Raw genomic sequence first — 27,111 nt, forward strand, 5'->3', positions numbered from 1 at the left:
AGCCTACCAAATCTGAATCTGTGAACCCACTGAGTTTAGGATTAGAACTCCAACAATACAGAAGTCCATAATCTGAAGTGCCCTTCACATACCGAAGCACACACTTTGTTGCCATCCAATGATCAGCCTTAGGAGCTGTCATAAAGTGTGAAATATAACTGACTGCGAAGTTGATATCAAGCCTAGTAGCAGAGAGGTAGATGATGTTGCCTATTAGTTGCCTGTATGTAGTATCATCAACGGAAGGAGAATCAGACTTTGCTAATAACTTGACACCTTTCTCCATAGGTGTAGATGCAGGTTTGCAATCCTGCATTCGGAATTTGTTTAACAGGGCCCGGGCAAACTTGGACTCAGAGATGAATATACCAGAAGACTATTGCCAAACTTCAACACCTAAGCAATAATGCATGAGCCCAAGGTTAGTCATATCAAAAGACTGGCATAAGTTCAATTTGATTCCCTGAATCAAACATGCCGAACTGCCAGTCATGATCAAATCATCTACATAGATAACTAGAAGAATGATGTCACTGTCAGTAGTCTTGATGCACAAATTTGAGTCTGAAGAACGCCTGTTGAAGCCTTGATCACTGAGGTACTTATCAATCTTGATGTACCATGCCCGAGGGGCTTGCTTCAAACCATAGAGAGCTTTTACCAATCTGAGAACCTGATGGTCTTTACCAACAACCTTGAAACTAGGAGGCTGCGTCATGTAGACCTCTTCATGGAGATCATTCAGGAAAGCACTCTTTACGTCCATCTGATGGACCTTCCAACCAAACTATGTTGCCATGGCTAGGACTAATCTAATGGTGCTCATCTTTGCAGTAGGAGCAAAGGTCTCCTCGTAATCAATGCCCTGACGCTGAGAAAAGCCCTTCGCCACTAAACGAGCTTTATACTTATCCAAAGTACCATCTAATTTGTATTTGATTTTGTAGACCCATTTGCAACCAATGGGTTTCTTCCCTGGTGAAAGATACGAAAGGACCCAGGTGTTGTTCTTCAGCAGGCTCTGATACTCAGTTGTCATGCCCTGTTCCCACTCTTGAATTCCTTTAGCCTCGAAATATGCTTGAGGTTCAAACACACTGTGAATGTTGGCCATAGGAGCAAAGTTAACAGAATCTGTAGTTTTGCTCTTTTTCTGAGCAGTTCTCCCATCAATGAGCTCATCATCACAAAGATCAGCAAGTGTCTTAGCCCACCACTTAGGCCGGATAGGAGAATGACCAACAGTAGTACTAGGAGATGCTTGATCAGCAGGATCCTCATCAGAAGAAGCTGGATCAAACTCAAGTGAAGCATCTACAAAGCGAGGTGATCCTGCAAGAGAAGCTAGAGGTGTCTGTACAGGTATCACTGGAATAACTGGAGCTACTGGAGCCCTCCCATCAGGTATACCTAATGGAAGCCGAAATCCCAAATCATGAGCCTGCATAGACTAGTCTGCTAGATCAAGAACAAGAGAAATAGGCATGAATGGTCCTCGCTGCTCATCAATGACTACATCTCGGCTGTATATGAGACAAGATGTCTCAACATCAATCAAGCGACAGGCTTTGTGAAGACTACTATATCCAGCAAGCATCAGTTTCTAACTCTTGGCATCCAACTTGGTGCGTGAAACATCAGGGATCCAAACAAAAGCAAGAGAGCCAAAAATCTTCAGGTGACTGATTCTGGGCTTGCGACTTGACCAGGCCGCTTCCGGAGTTTTACCTTTGACCGCCACTGTGGGTGACCGATTCGAAAGATAAACTGTAGTGTTAACTGCTTCTACCCAAAACTGCTTCGGAACATGTCTGTGTTCAAGCATGGAATGAGCCATCTCGATGATTGTCCTGTTCCGAGGTTCAACTACACTGTTCTGTTGTGGCGTGTGGGGTGTGGTGAACTGGCGTTGGATGCCATGTGTATCCAAGAAGCTAGAGAAAGCATTAGAACAAAATTCCCCTCCATTGTCTGATCTAAGACTAATAATAGATTTCTCAGACTCTTTTTCAACTAAGGGTTTAAACTTTTGAAATACAGTAAATGCATCTAATTTCTTTTTAAGGATATACACCCACATTTTTCTACTGAAATCATCTACAAACAACAGAAAATACCTGGACCCAAGAACAGAAGAAGTGGCCATAGCGCCATAGATATCAGCATGAACAAGCTGAAGTACCTGAGAAGCTCGCCAAGAATCACCACTAGTGAAAGGTGTGCAATGTTGCTTCCCAGCCTGACATGCGTCACAATCTCCAAGGAGTTGAGTCTGAATCTCTGGCAAACCAAGAATAAGCTCATCTTGAGCAAGCTGTGAGAGATAATGTACATTTAAGTGCCCATATCGTTGATGCCAAAGTGTGCTGCCAGAAGATCGCCGAGCAGCCATAGCTAAGTCCTGAGAATCACCAAAATCAGTAAGTCTGAAAAGACCATGATCCTTAAGACCTACTGCAACAGTAGACTTAGTCGCCCAATTAGTGATGGTGCACTGATGTGAACTGAAGGTGACTACCAAGTGTGGAGAATGTCGCAGCAACTGACTGACTGAGAGTATATTTAGTTCCATCCCTAGAATGTAGTACACATCAAGGAATATGAGATTCCTCCCAATAGACTGAATCTGAATGTTGCCTTTACCAACAACCATGTACTCTTCACCGCCACCAAAAATAATAGAATCTGAATAAGGCTGGTAGTCAGTAAACTAGTCTCTGCGGTGAGTGAAATGTCAAGAGGCACCTGAATCAATGTACCAGGCAGGTGACTTCACATGATCTGCAGGCCTTTTAGCCATAAAGCTGTAAAAAGCAAATTTCGCCTGCTCAGTGTGCTCTGCATTGTTCGCTTTGGGTTGCGAACCTAATTGCTTAGACTGGGCAGCTAAACGTTTCCAACATTCAACCTTCATGTGACTATACTTGTGGCAGTAGTTGCATTGAATGTTCTTCTTTCTAGAACTATCGGATGTTGAGCAGAAGACTTCTACTGAGATGGTTGTTGAAACTTGCCCTTATCCTTCTGAAAGGATTTTGTAGCAAAGGCTTGCTCGATGGAGGTGGAACTAGAGCTACTACCGAACTGTTGTTTCCACTGATCTTGCTGAAGCAGCATGGTGCAGAGATCAGTGAACTTCAAATCAACACCAGTAGATGTAATTTTGAGAGTCTCGATAAAATGCTCATAGGATTTTGGTAAACTCCGAAGAGTGATTACCACAATATCCTCTTCCTCCATCTTGCGACTGATGGCAAGTAGCTGATCACAGATTTCCTGAATCCGATTCAAGTGTGCTTGAAGCGTAGTGCGCTCATCCATGACAATAGAAAACAAAGTGTTTTTCATAAAGAAGGCTCTGCTCTTGTCGGAAGTCTCATGAAGACCTTTCAGATGTGTCCAGATTTCAGCAGTTGTCTTGCCAGATGGAATCTAAGAAAGCTGATCATCAACTACAAATAATTTGAGAAGCATCATTGCCTCTCAATTATTCAAATCCCATGTATCTTGATCAGCACCCAGAGAAGTCGGACGCTGCGTAACACCCAGAACAAGTTGATCGGTGTTCCGATATTCAAAAATTGCAATGATGCACTACTTCCAGGTTCCATAATTGCAACCATTGAACTTGGAATTATGCTCGAGCAGAATATTTGTCAAAGATGCCATGGCACATTTTTCAAAGAAAAACTATGAAAATCTGTGAAGGCACATTCTTCGAGGCAAAAATATATAAGACTCAGAAGAATCAGGGAGTAACCTAGAAGACAGCTCGAAAAACACAGAAGGAATTAGCTAGTGTTTTCTAGATCTACTGCCTCGAAAATCGAGGCACCCAGAAAAAACAGACAACCCAATTGAGCTCTTGAAAAACCCACCAAGAATTTGCAAGAAAAAAAAATTCCGACCCCAAAAATTAGGGTTTTGCGCAAAACCCTAGCCGTCGGATTGAAGGTCAAATGTGCAGCAAAAATGGCAGATTTTGATAAAAAAATGTTCGATTTTTGTTTCAGAATGAGTCCCTCAACCACAGACGATTGCATAAGAGGGAGTCTAAGCCAAAAAAAACACCATTTCGCTGTAACAAGCGCGTGAAAAAGCTAAAGACCGGCTACAAAAAAGCAGCAGTAAAAAACAGCCAAAAAATGCACGACTTCAAACCTTGTAGACTGCGCGAGCTTGTTGGGATGTATAAAAATGCTTGTGTGTTCAATCTTGGGTAGTAGTGGCCGAAAGTTGGCACATTTAAACCACGAACCAGGCAGAACGGCGACCAAGAGAAATAACGCAGATGGTCCAGTTGGAGAGCCATGATTTGCAAAGAACACGCTTTTTTTTTTACCGCGAGTTCAAACCCTAGCTTGAATTTCTCCAAGCTTAGTCTAATCCGAATTTCTCCAAGCAAAAAACCCTAGGCGGGTTTTTTAGAAATTCAACTGAAAAAAATTTGCAAAAAATTTAAACAAATAATTTCCAGAAGAAATTATAAATTTTTCCCAAAAAATTTAAGTATTCACTCTAATACCATATTACGAGGTAATTGGTAAATACTTGCTTGTTATTTAACAGAGACCGAGAGGTCAATTTATACAAAAGAATGACCGTAAAGAATAGAAACATTCTATTCTAGAGAAAGCAAAAAACGAAAGCAAACTAAAGCTTAAGATATTTACAAGATAACCATTAACTAATAATAGACAACTTATCTATTATTACAATAATTCCTTCTATGCGCTCGATATAGAATCAAGGTCTCATTCCTCTCTTTGAATAGAATATCAACAACGGAAGAAGTCTCATCGATCTATGATGATTCCAAACCCTAAATGCCAAACTTGTAGGGTTTCTCTATCTTTTCCTCATATGCAATTGTTGCTACAAATGAAGGGATAGAACTACTGCCATAAATCACACTAATGGTCCTACTGCCATATCCCATCATGCTATCATCTAGTACATGGACAGTGCTCTTTTCCATGTCTTCATGGACTCATACAAGCGCAGAGCCAAAAGTTTGCATAGGTACTGTAATTTCTAGAGAATGAAGAGGCATAATACTGCAGCACCAAAAACCTAAGACTGATTTGTATTACATTACCACAATCGACTTCAATGCTAGAGTCTACTTACATAGTCTTAGCCTCAATAGCTGTTAAATTTTCTCTTCCTATCCAAATCCATGGAGAAATATGCACAACAATCCAAATGTTATCACTTTGATAGATCTTCTCATGCTAGGGTCTAGTCACTGCCTTCAGATACTCTTTAACCTTAGTTGCCAATTGGTTGCACCCTAGCCTGGATTCGGAGGCGTGCTGATGCAGATGCGCAGATGGATGCCCCATGGATGCTCAGAGGAAGCGCATCCTAGGCATCCGGATGCTCAATGGATGCGTAGTTACGCATCCACTAAGCATCCAAATGCCCAGGATGCATTTCATGTGCACACCCACAAGGCCTCTATTAGCTTCCAAACACCTCCATGGGTCAGCATTAAAAAAAAAACACTTTTTTGGATGAAAAACAACTTATAGTACATTAAAACATGTGCCTAATAACATTTTTGATTATGGTTCGGATTACTATATAATGAGTCTTGATTGATAAACATTGAATCATGAGCTAAATTTTAGTTTTGTAATTGTAATGATTTTCTCATTTGCATTGGAATTGTGACCTTAGACGCATATGATATGGCTTCTTAAGTTATTAGTTATTTCAATTTGAATATTTATGAACTATTAGATATCTTGATCAATGGTGAAGTATCATACTCTGTGTGTGTGTGTGTGTGTACACATCCAAAGCCCCCCTAAAAGAAAATTGCGCACTGCACCCAAGGAGGCAACTTAGTTTTTAATGTATGGGTCCTTCATTAAAATAGAAAGTTCTTGCATTTACTCAAATAGACTTCAATTGCAGACATCTTTCCAACTATATTATGCAATCAATATCCACTACCCAACAGGCTGGCAGAAAAAGCTTGTGCTCTGGTACCATTAAAATATCCCGCCTTGTTCTGTAACTGTAATTTCTTGAGATCTTTTTTCTGGTTTTCCAAATTTTGGTGCTTTTATGTGTTTTCTGATTTCTGTATAATATTTTTGCAAGAAATGCAAAAACAAGAAATAATGAAAGAAAATGTTGAAATTACAACTCCTGGACCTTTTCATAAATAATCACCCCACAAATAACAACTAGATATTTTTTTTAAATCAGGAATGATTACATACCTAGCATGGGTGCCATGTCTGGTATAAAGGATTAGCAAGGAATGACACTATTGAAATTAGTTGAACTTCAGCCAACAATTAGTAATGATAGAAAATCTATGCATCTTAAAACTAAAAATCTGCATTTCTGTTGCCCTCGGGTCTGCTGACAATACTGATCCAGAATTTATTCCTAGAAACCCTACACTGGATCCTTGAGATAAATTAACCAGCCCTAGAAATGGTACAGCCAGCAAAGGAATGCTATATGTTCCTTTCAATCTTCCTACCAAAAATACATTTATTTTACCTTTCAATTCTACTTTAGATCCAGAATATTAAAGCTCTCCTACCACCCCTAAAATCTGCAATATGCACTTGGATGGTCTTGCACACCTACAAACATTAATCCTCGAGAGAGTTTTTGTTCTCAAAAGTCTGAAAACAAGGCTGCAACTTGTTGACATGAGTTTTAGTCTACTACAACATGCAGAATCGGACACCCAATGTTTCAGAGCAAAACATCAAATATTCAATCCTCCAAGGGCACTCCTTAGGCTAAGCTTGCAAAGTAAGATAACAAGATGACTTCAAGGTTCCTCCAACCGTCAATACTTGCTCAGTAAAATAAAACGATTTGCTGGATCACCATGAGAACTTATGCTAGTTCATTCAAGACTTGTCAACATAATTCTGATGATCTGGTTTTACAATGTGGCAATGTGCAACGAAAATATACTTTTGGATTCAACTTTTCCACTTTAACCTGAACTTCTAACTCTTGCTACTCCTACATTTACTTCTACTTATGAATGGAAGGAAGTATTGATGGACTTGGACTATACCAGGTGTAATCTTGTTAGCAACTCCACGTACCTAGTCCAAGCTTCTATGGTAGATACAAATGGTTTTCAAATCAGTATCTCCTCTTTAATCTCATCAAATGGATGCAAACTAAAGATTCAATGCCAATTGAAATTAAATGCGCTCAATCATCACTTAACCACACAAGGCACACTCACAATCAGTAAGAGGCTAGTGGCCTGGATTCGTTCAAGTCAAGCAAGTGAACGTCCACAATTCCTTTCATTCAACTAAAATAAATTACTTTAAGCACATTCTATTCTAACAACTTGAAATGAAATCTAATCTAAATGAGGAATGTAGATCACCATGCAATAATGCAAACATGATCACAACAATTTTCCATGCAACACATAACAATGAAAAGTATAGCAAATTTGGCATTATATTAGCAACAATTCTCAAACGACCTCTTAAAATGGTAAGGGTAGGGGAATTTTGCATTATATTAGAAACAATTCTCGAACAACCTCGCTTACAAATGAGAGGGGTGGGGATTTATAGAGTCCCAATTACAATGAATGGCCGAGATTGATTAAAATCGATGGCCCAAATTAAACTATTACAAACCCCAATAAGGGAAACCAAAAGTAGCCAATAGCAATCAAGCACCACAAAATGAGCCAATGAGAAAATTCAATGGCTTGAGGATCAATCGGAAGTAAGGAAACCACTTAGTCATCATATAGTTCATCATCCAACATTACACTCTTTACTCTCCTCCCTATTAGCAAAATTAATGAGCTTAAGTAAAATTGCTCTAAGTTCCTCCATATCAATACTAGGAAGGTTTCCATATCTCCATAACTTTCAAGTTCTCCATGCAAGTGTCCAATCTACTATCCCAATCTAAAGTGTGCACTGTAAATCACTGATAGGAATCACGAGTGAGAGAAATCCATTCATGTGACTCTTCTCAAGAGAGTATGTATCTCTAAAATAAATCGATTCCAATCTAGCCTTAAACTCATCTAAATCTAACTCACAAGGGGCATCAATATCAAGATCAAGCAACTCCTTGATTGCAACAAGGACCCTCAAATGCATCCCCAAGATAGACCATCAATATCTTAACATTGTGTGTGTGCATGCTCATATGTAGTCCTCTTGATAACAATGAGAGATACCAATGACCAAAGTCATATGCACTCCCTCTATCAATAACTCCCACCTGAGTCAGGATCAATGTGGGGATAGTCCTTAATGCCTTGAGACGAGGAATAATCTTATATTTGATGAGCTAAACTTACTTCCATATCTCATCCAGTTCCTACATTTTATCTATTAAGTATTGGCATCCCTTTATGTGCTTGCACCATCTTAGTAAGAAAAGCCTCAGCTTGACCACTGATATCCTTTGCCTATTCCTTCACCACACCAAAAGAAAAATGTGATTTCTAAGAAGTGGGGAAATATCGAGCAAGCAAAATGTCACCATGCCTTAATGGATTCACATATTTGTTTATGATCTCCTAGATCATCAAATTCTCCACTTCTAACTCGTCTTTTTCCTTTGTTAGATTCTTTACCATTCCTTAAAGAGTATCCAAAGTGTCTCCATTCTTGAAATTTTTTCTCCTTGCTCCTTAGTTGTCAACCCTATATCAAATGAGGATAAATGATAATTGTTGGCGATAATCTCATCTTCATTCTTGTCACCGATGGGAATAGCCAAATGCACACCGTGAGACCCTGACTAATCCCTGGTAATCCTATGAACCTTCTTAGCTAGCCTCGGTTCCTTTTCTCTGCCAATCCTACTCAAAATGTATCAATGACATCTATAGAGAGAACCTCTTCTACTCCTTTTCTTCATGTTTTCTCTTACCCATTCAAGAATCTCGAATAAATCCATATCATCGTTCATTTCATCAAACCTCTTTAATGCTGAAATGAGCTCTTCTTCCATCTCTTGAGTTCTAGGATCATATCATCTCATGTCATCACCCAAATCGATTACCAATTGTATTTTAGGTGGGGATGGCAACATATATGTATCTTGCTATACTGAATGCATGTATGAAGTTGCCTACTAACTGTCCTAAGGTAGAATCTTTGTATCTCCACCCTGCATTGAATCATTCTCCATAGTTTGTGTCTCTATCTCCCTGGTTGATGAAGAACTACATATAGGAGTAGGTGTGGTAGACTTGTGTCTTTGGCTCCCAATTTCTCTATTGATAATCATGTCACCTAATGCTTGCGATGTTCATGCCACATCCCCCTTACTCTCAAGCTTGTCCTACATCTTAAATGTGCGACACGGAAATGCTAATAATTCCTTCATTTCCCTTGGAAGAGGAGCCCTCATTTTGCATTTTTGTTGGATGAAGGTAATGCCATATTTATTAATCTCTTCATTTGTTTATCAATCCATGCCCTTGATTTGTCCACTACCACTCACATCAAGATTCCCATATCTGAAAGAACATCCTTTTGTGACCAATTGGATGGCTCAATTAACTTGTCCTTCTCACACTCATAACTAAAGCATTGTGTGCCCATCATCCTTAACCTTGTTGACTATAGGGAAGACTCCACCTCTTCCCAATTAAATCCACTGTCATCTTAGACATCATTTTCCTCCTCACAGACTCTTCATCCATTAGATTTTTTACCAATAATCTTCAATTATTGCGCTCTACTCCAAAAGTCACATTTTAAATATTTGATGAAGTGGACTTTTGAAATTTCCTAATTCCCAAAAAAGGCACATTACAGTCCTCCCTCCTCAAGATTGTTTGTCAAGCAATCATGAATCTTGTAACTATACCTAGATCCCATATAAATCTACTAGTAGCTCTATAGCCCAATCTGGAACACAAGACAAAATCTTGTTAGATTGTGAAGCAAGAAGTCCAAGTGCAATTCATCCATTCATAAGATCCCTAGATCCCAAGTCAACCTGAAAATTAATGTTGCATCTATCTATTGTGTTACTCTAAACATAATTGTATCTAGTTTCAAATAGTGAGGCGACTTGTCATAATACAAAAAATGCAGAGCATACATCTTGTCAACTCCAGGATCTCAAACGAGCCTATAAACCCAGTCTTGGGAGTAGAAATAGATGTCCATCAATCCACCATCCTCCTAAGTCAACCAACTAACCAAGTAGATAACTCCACCAACGCCACAAATACCCCCAATTGGCATGAAGATCAGCACATTAAGCCACCAAATGTCATTGCTATAGGATATAATGCCATTAAGAATGATATTGTAGGATTCATTATTCCCATGTATAGGGAAGAAATCCAATCCATGTGCAAAAACTGACCCAAAGTCATGACTCCGCAAATACTCATGCAACTCAATATCTCCAATAGTCTAGGCCAAATCTGAAAAAGTAATGACAGACCAAATAGGACAAACACTAATAACTAGAGTAGGCATAAATATAAAATCACCAATCAAAATAGATACCTTCCGTATCATAAGAACTTGGTGTCAAATCTCAAGCTGGCCTATAGAAGCCTTCAATATGCATTGAAGACAACTCTATTTCTGATTTACCATAAGTGTTATTAGTCAAACCTACACCTCCATCAATGAAATAATCACCATCACACGAAGTTTCTGAACTAGTATCACTTGATTCATCTTTATCCTCATTACATTATGAAGGCATATAACTGCTGAAAAAATCAGTATTTTTGTGGTTGACTGCCTGCTGGTCCTTTAGGCCTTCTTTAGCATAGAGTGTCTCATTTGGATAGGGAAAAATGGAAATAGCATATCCACCTTCATTCTCACCTAGGGTACGGATCCCTTCCTACAATTTGAATGATCTCCTTGATTTTAGAACTAAGATCGTCTTCAATAGTAGTAGTAGCCATTATAGAAATTTAATTTTCACTATGCTCCATGGAGTGTTCGAGACAGGGACATTTTAGGGGACGGAGACGGGTCAAAGCCAAAATTTAGGGGACAGGACCTCAAAGGATGGCGATTAAAAACATAAGGTATTTTTTATATATCGAGACAAAATTGAATTATGCATATCATAATATCGATAAACCATTCGCCATAGACATTTTAGAAGATCAATACATGGAAAATTATCAAATGACAATTACCAAGTACTTCAATTATAACAATATCACATACATAGATAGAAAAAATCAAAATGCCTAAAGGCTCCAAGTATCATGCCTGAAATCATAATCAAATAAAGAGAAGTCCAACCAAAATAGTAAGTAGTAAATACTAAATGCAATCTTTCCTCACTATTGTTGCTCTATGTTTTTTCTTTCTTGCTCTTAGCAAGTATGTCAAATCTAAAAATGAGTTGAAGAGTTAGTGTTTGAGTGTTTTAATGGACAAAATATGGTTTGCATATTTTTATTTTGTCTTTAAGACAACTAGGGGCCTGCACAAACAAAAAAAGAAAATTTATAAAAAAAAATTGGGGGTGTTTTGCCTTTACCCAACTGGCTGGAAAAAAGGGGATGGCCAGCAATTGTGGGGATGGCTGGAGGGGATGACTAGAAGTTTCAGGGATGGCTGGGAGATGGCAAAGTTGTCCTCGATACTACTAGTTGTCCCACAGTTTCCTTCGAAAAATAATTGTCATTTCGGAGACATTTTCAAATTTGGTAAAAAGAGGACGGCTCTAGGGAAGGCAAAAATATGTCCCTGCATCCTCGTTTCATCCCTGGGATGAGTACGACCCCAAAATCATAGGGGACGTGTCCTTGTGGAACACTGGATTTTGAGCCTAATACAATGAGGGGTGTGTCATACTTAATAGAAAACATAGCTCGTCTACCTTCTTTTTTCTTTTGCATGTTTGATGGTCATATCTCTATCTTTGAGCAACGTCAAATGATTTCTACTGAATTTTTGCACATGATTGTGTACAGATTTCTCCATCAACATTTTCAATCACTCTACATGATCCATCATTAGAACGCAAGAGAGCCAAAGAAAAGAGAGCATCCTAATGATGGATCACGTAGAGTGATTCGAAATGTTGATGGAAAAATCTTTAGACGATCATACCCAGAAATTCAGTAGAAATCTAATGGATTGTGGAAATATTATAGCTTTAACTTCGAATGATCCGATTTCATCTTTTCCAATGCCCTTTCAAGTATGCGTAGGTATGCACTATTAAACCCACTTACTATCCCCTATTCCTTTTCCTCAATTTGAACTTCCCAGAAGACTTCTTCAACACTTTTATGAGTGTTATCAAAATGCACTAAGGCTGTGACAACCATATCATCTGAGACTTTAAGTTTGTCCTCCAAATTATATGCTCCCATTCCTCATCTAGAATGAAAACATTTGGTTGGTCATTCAATTCAACCCATTTAATGTCGTTGTCGTGGTCTAGTTCATGTACACAATTTTGAACAACACCTTAGTTGGAAGAGGTTATATTATCTGCTGCACTATTTTCAGAATTGTCCTCCATCTCAATATGCAAGGCTTCATCTTCTATTATGTCATCAATTTTTAAATGATTGGGCATCATCGGAGGATTCATATGCTTCCTTATTAACATCAAAAAGCTTGTCAAAAACAACCTCCAAGGCACCAAATAAGAGACTTGTATGTTCCTTACCATTAACCATAGCTGATTCCATCTCTTTGCAAACTTGGGTATCATTAAGTTGGAGCCACACTATTGGATTCTTATCCTTTTCAACACTATTTTGAATTTCTTGGGCCGCCTCTTCTTCGTTGTAGTCCCCACAGTTGTGTTCAATTGACCAAGTACATTGGCATTTGAAACAAAGCTTCTTGCTCATTTTTTGAGATCCTACAACCTGTATGCCTACTGAAATTATCTCATTTTAAGTCATATGATGAACTTATCAATCTTATGATCAATCAAATCCTCTGTGACCTCATAAACCATAGGAGGGATCCTATGCTCACTTCTCCAAATGACTAACAAATCTGATTGCAATTGCTTACATATGTCATTATCCTCACCTAATATTATGACATGATTATTTTTAAGCAAGATCTCACAATACTAGGATGATGTTTCCAAAATTCTCTTAAGCAACATTGAAACAATTGTAGAATCATACTCTCACAGCTGTGATCCAACGTGATAATATATAATGTGGATTTAAACATAAGTTCCCAGTTTTTAATCTTCTTACCAAAAGTAGCGCTTTTGACATCCTCTAATACATGCAAGCTATCCGCTATCAATTGTAGAACCTTCTTCAAGATGCTCTTAGCATAAGGTGCAACAAGAGTTGTTATTCTGATAATTTCATTGAGACAAGAAGCAAATGTTAGTCTCACATCTTCACACGGATGCTCCATTAACATGTGTTGGACTAAGACAGTCATTGAGGGCTACAAGGCCCAATTCGCTAACCTCCAATCATACTGATATATTTTTTATAAACATGAATCCAATTCCTCCAATTTAGAAAGAAGACCATCCCTAACTCTTATAGGTTCCAATTGCAAACCAATGATGTACAATCCATTCCCTATCGCCTGTTCTTTCTACAAGTCCCGTAGTTGTTCACCATTAAAAGTGTCGTCAAATTCCTTTGAGAAAATCAGATTTTTCATTGTTCTATTTTGTTTGTATGCTATTGGCTACTACTCTAGTGTCCTATCCCTTGAATAAATTGTCGCCTATGGAGTTCAGGGATTAACTTTTTGAAGCTGATAACCTCACTATAAGCTTGTAATGTTACCCGAAAATCAGTGAAAGATTCTCTTATTAATACTGTGATTTTTCACTGACTGAACAATTAACTCTCAACATTGTTTTTTCAAGAGCTGAAAAGGATGCCCAAGTCTGTCCCATTTCTTTATTAACTAAAGACTGACCTGACTGTTAATCTAATAACGCAATAGTTGACTGCAATACCATTTCTCTTTGAAGCATTTCGTCAAACACTTATCATGAAGGTGTTAATATGATTTCAGTCTCAAAAGGAATATACTTGCAAGAACATGTTTATGGACATCATAATAAAGAATATACGAGTAACATTAACCATTCAGACTCAGCAATTGTATTTCGATAGGATTTGCCTTAATATTCTAACAAAAGCACAATAGATAACCGCAATGCAACACAGAAATAAGAAATCTTTATTGATCTGACTTGTATAGTTTTTAACTATGAAGAAAAGTCATCCACCCCTGTTTTCCTTATTACTCTGAAATATTTGCTCACTGATTTTGTCAAAGTTTAGCATGGTTTTGCAACTTGTGCTCCTCAGGGATTTAGACAAACACTTCATATGAGACCTTTCTTCTGTTAAAGTGTGTAGCTGCGATAGAGATCTTTATCTCTCCAAATCTGGACATTATTACCGTTATTGTCATCTTCAGCTGAAAAGGACACTTAAGTTTAATTTGTAATATTAAATGTAAATGACGTGTCATTCACATGCATTGAGGCATGAATATTCGAAGAGTTATAATTAATTATAGGAGTTATGAGAATCTCAAGAGACCTTTGGTTATAATATGAAAAATCTATCCGATTGTTATATATTCGCATCAAGCAAAGGATATTGCACTCTCAAATACTTCATTAACAATAAAGATATATTTCTATTGTGTGGTTGGGTTTTTCCCTTCATTCTCAAAGGGTTTTCCCAGGATATTTATGGTGTTTATTGGTTCAGTTTTTGCTCCCTCTAATTGTTGTTTATCACCATTGATTTCTGGGCTAAAACTTAACATTTTAAAGTAACAGAATGAAACAATAATACAACAGTTAGAAATTTGCTCTCAACAATTTGCAACTTCCCAGTTGTTCTCCGATTTCCAAATTATGTACAGTTCTGATCCATATTCCCGACAAAGAGGCAGTGCATTCCAGAACAACCCCATTGGTTTTCTTCTCTTCAATCAAATCTAGAATATGACATTGTTCAGGAACACAAGTTATTGCAGAAGAATAGGTTACTTCTTGTCTTGATTGTGCAATCCTTGTTTCCTTCTATAGGAAGGACAATCATCCAGGATTTCCTTATGGATGTCTGTAAATCTCTATGTTTTCTTGCTTTGGTCAGGAATTTCACACCTCCTCAAGGACTGCAACCCAAACAGCGAAAAAGAAAAAAAAGCCAAAGCCACCAAAAAAATAATGTATTGACTCTAATCAACAATTAGTTGCTACAAGTTATGTCTCGTAATTGCATCCCTTGATGTATTGACTCTAATCAACAATTAGTTGCTACAAGTTATGTCTCGTAATTGCATCCCTTGTGTGACTAGATATATCTCTACTGATACTCGCAATATTCTTCAGGGTTGTTAGTAGACTGTAGACTAAATGTCAAAGCAACTATGTTCTCTGGAGTTGAAATAGAGGAATTCAGTTTTCTTAAGTCTTCACTAGTATCTATAAGACTCCTGTCAAGCGCTCGGAGTATCAACATAGTATCCCACTAAATAGTCTATACATCAGGCATCTTACGTTTATTTCTGACCAAGTACACAACACTATGATTCTCAGAAAGAACCAGTTAGGAATGTGCAATGGTTATAGACTCACCCAGCCAGCTCCCTGCCCTGGTAGTTCCATACACTTGTCAATTTGGACTCCAGAATAAATTCCATACAATAATTCCTGTAAATCCTTCCTCACACTCAATTTGAACCTCGTAAACAATTGTCTGTCTGTGTGTTTGCAATAGTCATGAATTAAAATTTGAAGTTCAAAACTTTATTCTGACTCCACTACAATTGTAGCAGCAATGTTATTTAGAAACATTAAAATGCAAATGTCGGTTCACACGGGAACTTTAATTTAATATTCCACATTAGAAACAGTAGCTATCAATAGCTTTATACATATCAGCTAATATATTTCAAGATATTCCTGATAATGAGAAGACACCCAAAATTATTAAAATTCCCACAACGCGCACCCAGCTAATAATTGAATATTAAATTATTTATACTTTGCCATAGTATTAGACTGCCACTTTTGACTTTAAAATCTAATATAAAGTTGAGGGTTTTAATAAACATAACGAAGTGTCAATTCCTGGCCTTTGAGCATTGCAATATCCCCAAAAACATGCGACGAATATATGAAATGTTTATTCAAGAAATTAAAATCATCACTTAATATTTTCACCACAATTTCAATCAACAAAGAACCCAAAATATTTCAATTTCTTTAGTCCAGGATAATAGTAAAGATACCATACTACACATATGTATCAGGCCTACCATTGATTATAGCTCAGAACTTGTAATATTAATCATTGGGAATGACAAAACAATTACATTTTTTTTTTTAAGTTCAGACTTAAGCACGTCACAATATTTCCTCCCACAACTTTAATGAGGCTGGCTATAGCTTATATCATAATATATTTAATTAATTTTTTCTGCTATAGTCCTCCAGTATTTCTCACAACACTATAGGGACGAAAATTTATTAATATCTACCTTCAGAAGCCCGATATATTGAACTTGTATTTCAACAGTCTTTCCCAATAAAAATTTGAAGTCCAAATATTATTCTTTGCTGATACATACTCGCTCTAGAAGGCACGTTAATTGTTTTCAACCCAGACACCAAGTATTCAGAACTAAAATAATTCTTTGTTTCTCCAGAACAATTAAAATACCTTGGGATTTTTTTCTCTCATGAACCTTTCTAAAAATGTTTCTCTGATAAAACCTCACAAGCTGGTAGGAAAGCCAGCTCTGAGACCACTGTAATATCCCGAATGGATATTGTTCCCAAAGTTCCTCAAATGCATCTCAGAATATTTAAACAACAATTGCAAGCAACAGTTTTACAAGTATTCAACAAATAAACCAGCAAATGGTCCAATAAACAGCACCAGAAATGTTGTTGCATTATAAAACCAGCAATACAATAACAAATCTGATCTTAAATATAGTAATACAGTCAAATTGGAAAATATTAAGAAAGAATTTATGTACGCAATGTGAACTGTCTCAAATCCACCACAAAGTTGAACCAGGTTTGCATCTGATTCACCAAGAAGAGCCTAAAGGTTTCTGTCCACAAGATCCCAAATAAAAGCTGAAGCTTCCCCAATTTCTCCAAGAGAAATCTCAAAACCAAATCAATATCCAAGCCTAACCAAGATGAGTCTCCCTTCCTTCTTTTAATGCATCAAGTTGTGAGTATTCAATTTCTACTTCTCTCTCTTCCACCCTCTTCTGCTTTTGTCACCTTTTTCCCTTTTTAAATTAATGTGACCCTTTTAAATAATTTGCACTCAACTCCAAAAGTCACTTTTTAAATATTTAATGAAGTGGACTTTTCAAATCTCCTAATGTTCCAAAAAAGGGGCATTACACTTCCACATTCGACCATGAGTTCATTACACTGAATGGCTGAAGGGAATCTTGTTCCCAGGTAAAGTCCACTCTTTATTGTGATAGCTACAATCTTGGATGGCAAACAATCCCTATATCCATATGTTTTCCTCCTTAGTTTCTTCATGTCAATGTGTTCCATGTTTGTGTATGCAACTTTTCCCCATCGAGATGCCAATAAAGATTCCGGATAGAATCCCTTGGATAGCCTCTTAATCAACACTGTTCTTGCTGCAATCCCCTTAGGATCTGCCACTTTCCTATTCAAAGCTCGAAATTAATGAGGATTTAAGGATTTTAAAGAATAGAAAATTTCAAACTTAAAATCCTTACATCATTCCTTGTTGTGATATTGCTATCAGAATTTAACTATGTGATTTTGAGTCAAACTCATTGACCCATGTTTCATGAGTAGCGATTCAACATGAATCCATCTCTCATGAGAATAAATGGAACACTTAGCACTCATTGGATCTAGGTGATGCTCACAGGGGTTAAGCACCGGGACTTCCCGGGAGGTCACCTATCCCAGTACTACTCCAGCCTGAGTGCGTTTAACTACAGAGTTTCCTCCATGGTTAAACCCAAAGCTTGCTACCCCATTTGCAAAACCTTCACCAAGTGTTGTACCCTTTGAACCATTCCTACTTATCAATCATTCCTTGTACTAATTAATGAATTCGATACTTTAACTTAGTAAGCTAATCCAAAGAAAGTAATGACAGACAGGAGCATATAAATAAGAATCCTTAAGTATTAATAGTTGATCAATACTTAGCAAAAAAATGAGAAACTTGAATTTTCATTAGAATCTGATTTCTAAGGAAAAGATGAATAATTCTGAAGATAAGCCCTATAATTGAATCCTAAAACTTGTGATATCGCCCCTTATCAAATCCATGAGTTAGTGCGTGAATTGGGAATTAAAATTATGACATTATCAAGCTTCAAAATCACATTCGCTATCTATGTTAGGTCTGAAGACATACCTGCAACCTGCATTTTTTGAATGAGCTCGAATGGAAAAATTGTTAATTTGGATGCCCGAGAACCCCACAAAGACTCAGCACTATCAAACCTTTGAATTGGTAAAGTTGTGTCTTGACTCTTACTAGTAAATTATTTCAAAATTGTCCCTGTTACTTGAGTCTGCGGACCCTAGCTCTGCAACTTGTGTTTTCAGGCATTAAAATGGTCAAATGATGCTTAAAACAATTCCCAAAAGTCTGCAATACATTTAGGATCAGATTATGGTCAAAGCACAAACCTAGATTTCAACAATAAAAAATTGATTTTCAGAGGTAGTCTGTTTGTTCATAACTCACTTACCTTGTCCTCCCAATGACTGAAATTGGTTGCAAATGACCAATGAAGACTCAGCAAACAAGTTTGTGCTGCTTTAGGTTTCAATTTATTTCCTCTGATTTTTTGAAAAAATCACCCCTGCCTAATGAGTCTGCAGAGTTGGGTCTACAAATCCCTTTTCTTCAGTCCATTAATGCCTGAAAGAGGTAAATTCTAAGTGGAGAGCAACTTGCAAACAAGTTTGGGAGGTCTTGGTCACATGAAAATTTTATTTTAATTTTCAAGGAAGTTGCACAATTCTGAAAATCTGCAGACTTGGATCTGCTAACACTTATGTCTCAGCCCTCTAATGGCTTCCAAAATCTCAAAAAAACGTCACACTTGAACCTCCAACACTCTAATTTCAGCTTCAAATCTTCCTCCAATGGTGAATTTTTCTTCCTCTTTCAATATCCAGCCTTCTAATTTCTTCACTTTGATCATTCAAGCAAGCTGCCAGCTCTTTCTTGTATTTCTCTGCAGCTGCCATTGTCTTTTTAAAGGTAATTTGGCCTCACATACACCTCTCACAAAGCAATGTAGAATTAATGAAACCTCCCACCTTCTAGAAGCTTCCCTTTTATTTAATTGATTTCCCATCTTTAAATTATTTATTAATAAAAAGAGGCCATCATGGGGAAATCGATCCATGTAAGGATCTCTCAAAAAAATGGCTAAGTGAGTGTTATCTTTCCAAACTTGTCATCCATGGATCAAAAGGATGACATCCACACATTATTTCCACTTATCCCAAGTAGGGAAATCGATCCATAAGGCTAGTATTCTATTTCCACACTTAGAAAAAATTCATTTTGTTTGCTCTGAAAGGGGAATTTTACCCGCGTCCAGATAATTGTCTTCCATACCTGAAAAAAAAAATCAATTTCCAGAAATTCTTAATAGAAAAATGAATCGTGTGGATGGATGAATTCCACACTAGGCAAAAATTCACATTCCAAGTTACTCCCAAGGGGAAAACGACATGGGTCTAGATAGTTCCAACTTCACCTTTCAAAATTTGGCTAAAGTACAAAATCAAAGGGAAATTCACCCTATCTCTTCACTCTTCATTTTCTTTTTTTTCTCTAGATTCCAATTGGGGGAAAATCAATCCATGTTTGGATAATTTCCACACTTCGCAAAATTTCAAGCAATTGTCATCCAAAGTGGAGAAATTCATTATAAGTGCGGATTGTGTGTATTTTAATAAAGAAAAGGTGATTTTGCTTAAGATTTTGGCAATTTTAAGTATCAAAAATCAATTTCTACAAGGATTTTTAGGCCCTTGACAATGGAATATGACTTAATATGGAATTTTGTACTAATTGGCATGTCAAAATTTAAATATACTTTGGATTTTACATTCAACCAACTACAACTTGACCCAAAAGACTTTTAACATTCCCACTTAAGATTGCAACTTAGCCACTTAAATTCTTTACCTCCCACTAATCTTTTAAAGCACCGAACTACCAAATTTACTGCAAAAACCTAACCAACCTAATGACTATGAGCTAAAACAGACTATCCCAATTTGCATTGAGGTGATGGTGAAAAAAGATCATAAAACCCTAGTTCTCTCTCTCCAAACTTGATCAATCACTAAAGAATATTGAAAGTAATAATCCCAAAGGAAGTTTCCCGACTTTTATTACCTTTGGTTGTCCTTCAAGAATCAATATAGATAGTGCTCAACATAGAACACCATCTTTGGGCGAAGACCCCCATGGGGGTTAACTGAAATACTATGGATAAACTACGTGTAAATATTCATCTTCATACACTTGTTCAGCTCCTTCTAGATGAGAGAAGAAAGTGGCAAGTGTCAAGAGAGTACTTATAAGGAGGGTCGAGGGCCCAACAAACCAATAGCAGGCCTATCTAGAAAGAGCATAAGCCGTAGTGAGCTCAGCGAGGTAGGGGTATATGTGACGCCCCTTACGAGTCAGCATATACATGTAGGCGATGCAAGAACCAAACAACTTCAAAGATGGCTCCATGCCTAAAGGGGTGAGTCTCGAACTCAGCCAGGATAATATAATGAGGAATGGATTGCTTGCGTCTAGTAATCCACCGGCAAAGGAGAGCCTAAACCCGCTCTATTGAAGCCTAATTGGAATCCAATATAGAAGGCCTCCAAACCCCAAAGCCATAAAGAACAGTAGGTCTCATCAAAGTGTCCATTAATGTCAACTTAGACGAGGTGTCCTGGAAGTGATTTTAGAAGCACTGTCTCTACAGGAGGACCAAAGAAGTGTAACCCTTGTTGATGAGCAACAAGAGGGTTGGTCTCAACCTAAAACAAGGGTTAGAGAACTTAACACCCAGGTAAGTTAAAGCTGGGTAGATTTCCATGCCCCTTGTAAAGAAAAAGTGCAAGTGGAAGTCTTGAGACAATTGAAGACCATCACCTTATTCCCGAAATTAACAATTAAATGATGAAGATCACAAAAAGTCACAAGGCCATCAAGTTGCCTCTACAAAACCACATCATGGGCATAAAGAACAATAGAGACCAAACCCTAATGAAGCAGGCAACAATCCTCAACATGACCATGCTCACACATAAACCCCTCCAACTCATCAATGTAGATATCAATTAAAGTGGGAAACAAAGGGCACCCTTATTTAACACCGATGGTGCTCCTCATGAAGTTGGAAAGACAACCAAAGATCACAATCTCAAAACCATCATGGTTGGCCACATCTTCTCCAAACTCTATGCCACAATTCTTCACTACAATCAAAAACAACATTCTTTTGAGAATGTAGAACCAGTGCTACATTTGTGATAAAGGGCAAGTTGCTTTCAAGTCAGATTACTAGACCACCAACCACATTCTAACTCTTTGGGCTATTATTGAAGAGTCTAGGAATCGCTCCTCAAAGGTCTATTGCTGCTTTGTAGATTTCCTCAAAGTGCTTGATTCCATTTCAAGGACGGGCTTGTTTCAGAGACTTTGTGACATTGGTATATTTAAGACTCTTATTAGTGTCATCATGAAACTTTGATAGGTTTTTTAGAGGCACCTAAGGACCTGGGCGAACACGACTTATGAATCAGATGAATAATGTGGTGTGACTGGGTGGGGGGAAACCTTGTGCGGACCACAAGGTTGAAAAGGTTGGATAGGTAGGTGCCAATGATGGTGAATCTATTTTTGAAGAACTCTGCCTGGATGCCTCCTCATCACTAGCCCTATTGTTGTTAAGCAATCTAACTACATCTCTAATGTTCATGTGGGAGAAGAGGTGGCTATTAGAGGGGGGTTAGACTGAATGAATAGTTAGTTGAGGATGTCATAAAGTGAAGAGATATGGACAGCCAAGTAGACATGAATTAGATCAGTCATAAGGGTCGAATTACAGGGGAAAAGGGTGTGCTAGAAGAGCTTAAAAGAATGGATGATAAAAACACAAAGGGCCCTTCTATGTTGGGAGATGAAGAGACACTTTTTTAGGCAGAGGAGATGATAGTAGGAAACTTTTGTGTCAACAAACAAGGACCAGTGTTGAATGAAGGCAGAACACAAGGTCTGATGGTGGGATTTGCAATCCTGATTGGACCATTTGTTCATAGGACAAGTGTTCCTGGACTAGGGAAGAGGGAATAGGGGGTGGTTGTATGGTGGAAGGAGAGAGAGGCAACATCTCAAATGGAAGCGAAGAGGACATTAAACTTGGTAGTGTCATACTCAAGAAGGCAGATAAGGGGGAGATTTCGCCTGAGGTGGCAGGAAAAAAGGGCACAATCCCCATCATAAAAATTGAAAATAGTGCAAGGGGGAGGGGGGGTATAGACAAGGGCGAGAGCATGGGGGAGGTGGATAAGATGGAAAGACAAAGGAGAGCACGATCAATCAAGGGGATGGGGATAACAGAGAAGTGGTGCATAGAAGGTATGAACATTTGGCTAGAGAACATAATCCACCATTCTTGCACTACCATAGTGAGGTCTAAAAGTGAATAAACTGGAGTCTGAAAAGTAAGGAAGACCATTCAGAACCACTAGATTAGAGGACACGCACATGTAAATGAGATGACAACCATACTTCGTGAAGGAATCTAAGGCATCATCAAACGATCTCCAAAGTACCAATGCAAAAGGATCCATGTCCTTGATGCACGTAGCATCCAAAGATGTATCATGACGGGAGGTCTGAGCAACACAAATCTGAGCATTAAAGTCCTAGAGAAAAAGAACGTCACCAACTACAGAGAACTAGGAAATGCTATCATATAGTTTGATATAGGGGTCACCATAGGTACCAATATGTACAACATACATCAAGGAGGCAGGAGAGAAGTAACAAACTTCGATGTACATGTCTCTGAGATAGGGAGCAGCACGACAAATGTAGGCCTAAAGGAATCTAGGAGAGTCATCCCACAAAACAACTGAAACCTTGCTCTAATAATGGTCTTGGGCAAGACAAGCAACCCCACCAGATATGTGGACCCCATCGAAGCTCCCAATCTCACGCCTAGAAGAAGACATCCAATGATATCGCGTGATACCTAGGAGATAAAGGGCGGGACTTTCATGTGTTTTTGTGAGAATAAAGTCATCAATAGATTTCAAAGCATCATGGAGAACTCCCAAAGAAGACCAAAAGATCACATTAGTGTTCTAGCAATTGACTTGCAAAGCATTACTTTTCCCCTTCAACCTCCAACAATTGATTCTGAAAGCGTCAGTAGGAAAGGCCGCAGCCCTAGTATCCCATCTAGGGAGGGACGTGTCCCTAATGACCGCTCTCAAATTTTTGGTTACAGCCCACTTGCCCTCTCACCTCATGATAGTAACTAGAGCCCTCGATTGTTTTCATTCAGCCACCTGTTCTTTTGACAAATTTTCATCCAAGAAGATTTTGGTCGGAAGCTAGAAGTGTTTCCTCTGCCCTTTGAGAGCACAGGAGAAATCAGCTGTAGAGAGAAAGCACAAGAAAAAAGAGGATTCGTACTCAATCTATACATGGTCAAGAATGATGTCGCAAATACCAAATTGTTTGTTGAGGAAAGAGTAACAAGCAGTAATGGCGTCAGTAGACAGAGAGAGAAGAGCCCACAGACATTCAGGTTCATCTCACGCGTCCTCCTACTCCTTTCTTCAACCAACTTGGAGTGAACAAGTTCCCCCACGCCAGCCAAATGCAGGGTATACTATCGTTACAAATCAATATCCAAGACTTTAACCATTTTGTTGTTTCTAACTAGAAGGATTCTTGCATACAAACAATTTCAGATTGCATAGCTTTTAACTCTGAAATTTCTTTGCATGTAACATGCTCTGTGTTTGTGCTCAGAAGGTTCCTCAAGTCTGCAATATTGATGACTATAGTAAGTTTGACAAATAAATCATGCACAAAAAGCTTTAGCCCCAAGTTCTCAACTTCAAATTTCCCCATCTGCTCAATCAAATATGTCACCGCAACACTATCAATTTTTTTCCTCTATATTATCTAGGTATAAGCAACAACAACTGGGAAGGAGGGGAGGTAATGCAGAAGAATACTTATCTACAAGTTTTGAAGCCTCACTGTCCATAGCAGGTGGAACGACAAACATACGCAATCAAAGCCAAAAGAATCGAGAGTTTAGATGTCAGATCAAGCCCAAAGAAGTTAGAGCAACTACCAACAAAACCACACACCCACCTTGACCAAAGCATGAAACAGAGAAAAATGAAGCAAATAGGTAGAGAGCCAGTTGCAAGAAACCAGAAAGTAAACACCATAAACCCCGGAGGCAACACAACCATAAAGCCAATTTCTAATTGACAGAAACCAAAGACCATGGACCCTGGAGACAAAGTAACGAGAGATCACATAGAGTAAGAAGGAACAAACTAACTGTTGGGAAACAAAACTAGAACATTCGTTGTGATCCTTTATTGTCAAAATCTAACCAGTACCATCATCGTGAAATCCTAACTCGTGAACCAATAAACCAGTAAACCAAAGATTATCATGAAAACCTAACAACGAAGAAGTAAGACAATGAAAACAGCAAAGAAGAAAAGCATAGTCGTGAAGCCACAAGGTCATGATGCAAAGCGCAAGGAAACATCGCCATGGGGAAACTACTTAGCACATTCAATTTTACAGCTATTCATCACCCTTTTGATTTCTTTATTGCTAATATATGCATCATTTGAACTTTATTTCTAAATACATCACCTTCATGATAACAGATTTCCTAATGGCATTATTTCAATGAAAGAGCCAGAGCAAATAATCTTTATCATAAAAAACAATAAAACCATTGGTCCAAATAGAATTCCTATAGGGTTTTTTTCAATCTTCCAAGGTTTTTGTCAAAGATGGCAGGTTGGAGGCTTGCAAAGAGCTACATTAATCAAAACAAAAGTTAAAATCTCTTAATGATTGCTTTCTTCCCCTGCTTCCTAAGAAAGGTCACATTTTGATTTTTTTCTGATATCAGAACCAAATCTCTTTGGCATATAATCCATAAGAAATTTTCCATAGCTATTCCTATGCAATTAAATCAGTTTGTTTCTTTATCATTTCCTAGATTAGGATGGGCTTTGTTCAAGGACATCAAACCGTAAATGATATCTTTATTATCAATAAAGTTATTCACTTTATGCATGCTAAAAGAAAAAGTTCCATGTTCGTGAATTTTGATCTTTCTAAGGTTTCCAAGGTAAATCTTGACCTTAAGCACCTTTAGTTTTAATGTTAGTTAGATTCAATAGGTCATAGCTTCTTGCATCTCTACTTTTTATGTGATTGTAAACAGTTCCTCCCCTACCATTTTCCATTCTAAAAGAGGTTTGCATTGTGGAGATCCTCTCGCAAAAATCACCTCAATGCCTTGTGTTAAAGAATCCTTAAGATCATCCACAAGCATTTGGATAATCATTCTTAGAATCTTATCTTGGACTTAATTAAAATTTATCTTAATCTTATCTTCCATTCCTAGTATGTAAATTCTTCACGAACAGTCTAAGATATGAAAAACAAAGAAAATTGGGAAGTATTATGATTTAAGCTAGCATCTTCAAGCATGTTGATTAATAAAAACCAATTTACATCTTCTAAATAAGCATAAAACTAAATGAAATGTGCAAATTTAGAAAGGGGAAAAAGATAACGTTGAGCATAATCAGACTCAAAGGATAGTTTTTCCCACCTTTATTCTGCGTGGTTTCCCCCTAGATTTTACTACGGGGGTCAAGGGGCAATGCCCATTGCAGGGTTCTAGAGTAGAGCCCTTGGTGCATTATTTCATGTTTATATGTTTATGATATGCTTGTAGTTGGGTCTAACACGGATCACATAAAGGGGTTGAAACAACAATTAGCACATTCATTCGCTATAAAAGATTTGGGGGCAGAAAAACAAATCCTTGGTATAAAAATTTGTAGACATAGGAAGAACAGAAAACTGACATTATCTCAAGTTGATTATATTGAGAAGATGTTGCAATGTTTCTCTATGGAGAATGCCAAATCTGTCAACACACCTTTGCCCGATCATTTGAAATTGACTAAGGAGATGTGTCCAAAGACACAAGAAAAGGAGGATAAGATGTCCAAAGTACTTTATGCTTCAATTGTAGGGAGCTTAATGTATGTCATGGTATGTACTAGGCCAAATATTGCACATGTAGTTGGAGTAGTTAGCAGGTATATGAGTCATCCTAGGATTGAGCATTGGAATGCAGTCAAATGGATTATCAGGTATTTGAGAGTAACATCTAATAAATGTTTACATTTTGGGGGCTCTACTATTGATTTACAAGGCTATTTTGACTCGGATTTGGCAAGGGATCTAGATACCAGGCAGAGTATTACAGGATATGTTTTTACTCTTGGTGTTACGGCAGTGAGTTGGATTTCTCAGTTGTAGAAGTTAAATGCATTATCCACTACAAAGGCAAAGTATGTTGTTGCTACAGAGGCAGTCAAGGAGATGATATGGCTTCAATTCTTCATGGAACAGTTGGGGCACCCTCAGATGGACAATTATTTGTTTACAAATACTCAAAGTGTTATTCATCTTGCGAAGAATTCTACTATACATTCAAAGGCCAAACACATACAATTGTAGTAGCATTTCATTCAATCAGTTTTGGATGATAGATAGTTAAAGTTGGAGAAGATACATACAAACGATAATCAAGCAAATATGTAACAAGGGAGAAGTTGAACTCCTCTTCAGCTTCGGTTGGTCTTCTAGACTAAATAGAATAGAAGAACAGCGTAGTCCGGGTGGTTTAACATTATAGTGAGAGCTATAGGTTTAGTGGTAATATGATCAATCTCCAAGTGTGAGGTTATTGTTGTGGAGTTTGATCAGTCTCCAAGTGGGAGATTGTTGTGATGTGGAGCCTAATCATACTCGGAGGTTAATTTTTC

At 37.8% G+C, this 27,111-nt stretch overlaps 1 protein-coding gene across 2 annotated transcripts in view; it reads right to left on the reverse strand.

Moving 5' to 3' along the window:
* The window catches only part of RST1 (ARM repeat superfamily protein), a 334,110-nt gene that overhangs the window by 245,460 nt on the left and 61,539 nt on the right, over positions 1 to 27,111 (reverse strand). The window lies entirely within an intron of this gene.

Source organism: Cupressus sempervirens, chromosome 1, assembly GCF_028749045.1.
Source record: "Cupressus sempervirens isolate cs-2001-9-10 chromosome 1, ASM2874904v1, whole genome shotgun sequence".
Taxonomy (NCBI): Eukaryota; Viridiplantae; Streptophyta; class Pinopsida; order Cupressales; family Cupressaceae; genus Cupressus; species Cupressus sempervirens.